Consider the following 2691-nt stretch of genomic DNA (forward strand, 5'->3'; position numbering starts at 1 on the left):
TTTTTGCGTTTTTAGTAGAGACTGGGTTTCACCATGTTGGCCAGGATGGTCTCAATCTCTTGACCTCATGATTCACCTGCCTCGGCCTCCCAAAGTGCTGGGATTACAGGCATGAGCCACCGTGCCTGGCCGCTCCTTGCTTTCTAACAGATATAATTTGGTTTAGAATTGGTGCCCAGCAACCTCTATGGGAAGTGCTGGTCCCCAGAAGATGCAGCTACATCCTCCTAGAGGCTTTCCTTATGGGGTTCTCATGAAGGAAAGCTTCTCTCCCCATTCGCCGAGGTCAATGGAATGGAAAAGGAAGGAACGGGTTCTCCTGGAGATGAAGACTGTCTCTTCTATTTGTTATTTGTGTGACCCTCAGCAAACACTTTCCCTCCTTGAGACTTCGTTTTCTTATGTGCAGATGGCAGGGCCAAGCATCCCAACTTGTTTTCCAGGGTGTTGGTGAGATTCCAGTGAGACGCTGGAAGGGCAAGTTTTCATCACCAATCAAGGGCCTGCAGATTCAGGGCTGACACCGCTCGTGGACATGCTTACCTCACAAAGCTGGTCAGTGCCAGAGCTGGGGCTCGATCTAAGTCTCCTGACCCCCAGAGCAATGTTTTTTCTATCATAACCTGACTCAGCCTCTGCCCTAAGGGGTCATCTATTTTCTGCCTTTTTCTTTCTCAAATGCAAGGCATGAGCACGCCCTGGAATATAACTGTGTCAGGGTTTCCTGGGGCATTTCATTCAACTCGACCATTTCCACCCCCAACTTGGGCGGGCTCATCAGGGCCCGGCTTGGCCAACCCTGGCGTTGTAATGCATTGGCCGGGATGGGCCTTTGTTGCCTCTTTGGGCTGCAGCCCCCCTCCCACCCCCTGTCGCCTACGGCCACTTTTGCTCATTTCTCTTGGGAGCTGCCTAGCTGCAGAGAAAGGCCTTTGGAACCCTTCTCTTTTCAGCCATCCTTTATTGAATTTCACCTCCATTTTTTTCCTTTCCAAATAGGAACATCATTTATCCAGGACTTTCAGTTGCAGAGGTCTTCAAGAGCTTTCTCTTTCCCAGCTGCATTTGTTGACACACAGTCAATCTGTTTCTTGCCTCCACTCCCCTTCCCCCCACCCCAGCCCCCATGCAGGCCATAAAGTGTCTACAGCTGTGCCCTTTATTACCCTTCCCTTTCTATGCCCACGAGGGGGATGAGCTGAAATATAGCACAGCCATTACTGCTAACAAAAAGGGACAATTTTAAAGCATTTCTGCTTTTCATCAGGGAAGCTGATGGCACAAAAAGAAAATGCATCATTTTATTGTAAATGTTTTTAAAATATGGGTCACTTGGCCATAATCAGCCTCCAGAGTCGGACAAGTTTAAAGCGAAAGCAGTCACATAGATATCAGTTTTTTCCCCTTGCCTTTTAAATTATGTTAATTGACACCAAGAAAAACAGGGAGAGGGCAGCTCCTACCAACCCGCACACTCCATCTCCAACTCCCTCCTCTCCCTACAGTGAAGAGCATGGAAATAAGTTTGCCAGGGCAAGAATGGTGCCTCCAGGCTAAGAAGCCCTTTTTACTTTTACTTCTGTTTCAGCAAGTATTAAGACGAAGAGGCTTGTGGTCTGGTCTTTCAGGATGGGATGGTTTTCCCAACCCTGGTGGAAAGGAAACTCTTATTATGTTTGCTGAAAAACTTCCAAATGCGGAAGGCTGCCTGACAGCTACCTGGTGTGTGTCTGGGATGGCTGGCTCTGGCCAGGAGCAGAGGGTCTGGTTGGAACAGATATGCTGGTAGGGCAGGCAACGCAAGGGGTTGCTCTTCCAAAGGGGACACTCTCTCAGTGATTTTTGAAGATAAATGGATATGATGGTTGTCGGGACTATGGTGAGAGATTAGAGGTAACAGAAAGAAACATACCATATTCAGATTGATGGTCAAAAGTTGTCCCCTTGCCACCCACTCCTGTGCAGCCCCCGCCCCCGGGTTACTGCCTCTTATAGTGTGAACCAGGCTCCGCCTCTGGGAAAGGAAGTAGGGCTTGAGAAGAGGATTTGAGCCATAGGAAATAGGACCAAGTTTCTAATGCAACTGGAATGAGGTGGGCTGGATTATCCACTCCTGAGAACCAGCTGTCTACATGATACAAAGAATTGAGACGTGGAATCCAAAGAGCTGGACTCAAGTCCTGGCTTTCCAGTGCACTAGCTCCGTTAACACAACCTCTCCGAGCCACAGGACCCTGGTCTGAAATGAGGGTGGCAGTGGAGAAACTTCCACCACACACCTCCGCTATGGGCAGTCAATGAGCTCATGTGCAGGATGTGAATCTGGCGGGTGTTCAATGGTCAAGGAAAATATTTGATGAAACTGATTCCGAACCAGGAGGTGGAGCCCCAGGATATGCTGTCTGGGCTACATGGACAGCTAGACAGTTTTCCAAGACATTCAGATTCAAAACTAGAAATGGTATCAAGGGATGCTTAGAAAGTGTCCCTAGATAGAAATGCATGAAGAAGAGGCATATTGGATCAGGGTGCTGAGTCCTTTGGTGGGTAGAGGGCATGGCTTAGAATCTGCCAATCTGCTTTTGATTCCAAATCTACTGCTAAGTAGTTAAGTGACCTAAGCTCAGCCACCACTTCCCATCAGTACATTAGGAATAAAAGCAGTGGGATGATATAAGGTTCTTGTGAGGA

Source organism: Hylobates moloch, unplaced genomic scaffold (assembly GCF_009828535.3).
Source record: "Hylobates moloch isolate HMO894 unplaced genomic scaffold, HMol_V3 SCAFFOLD_12, whole genome shotgun sequence".
NCBI classification, from domain to species: Eukaryota; Metazoa; Chordata; class Mammalia; order Primates; family Hylobatidae; genus Hylobates; species Hylobates moloch.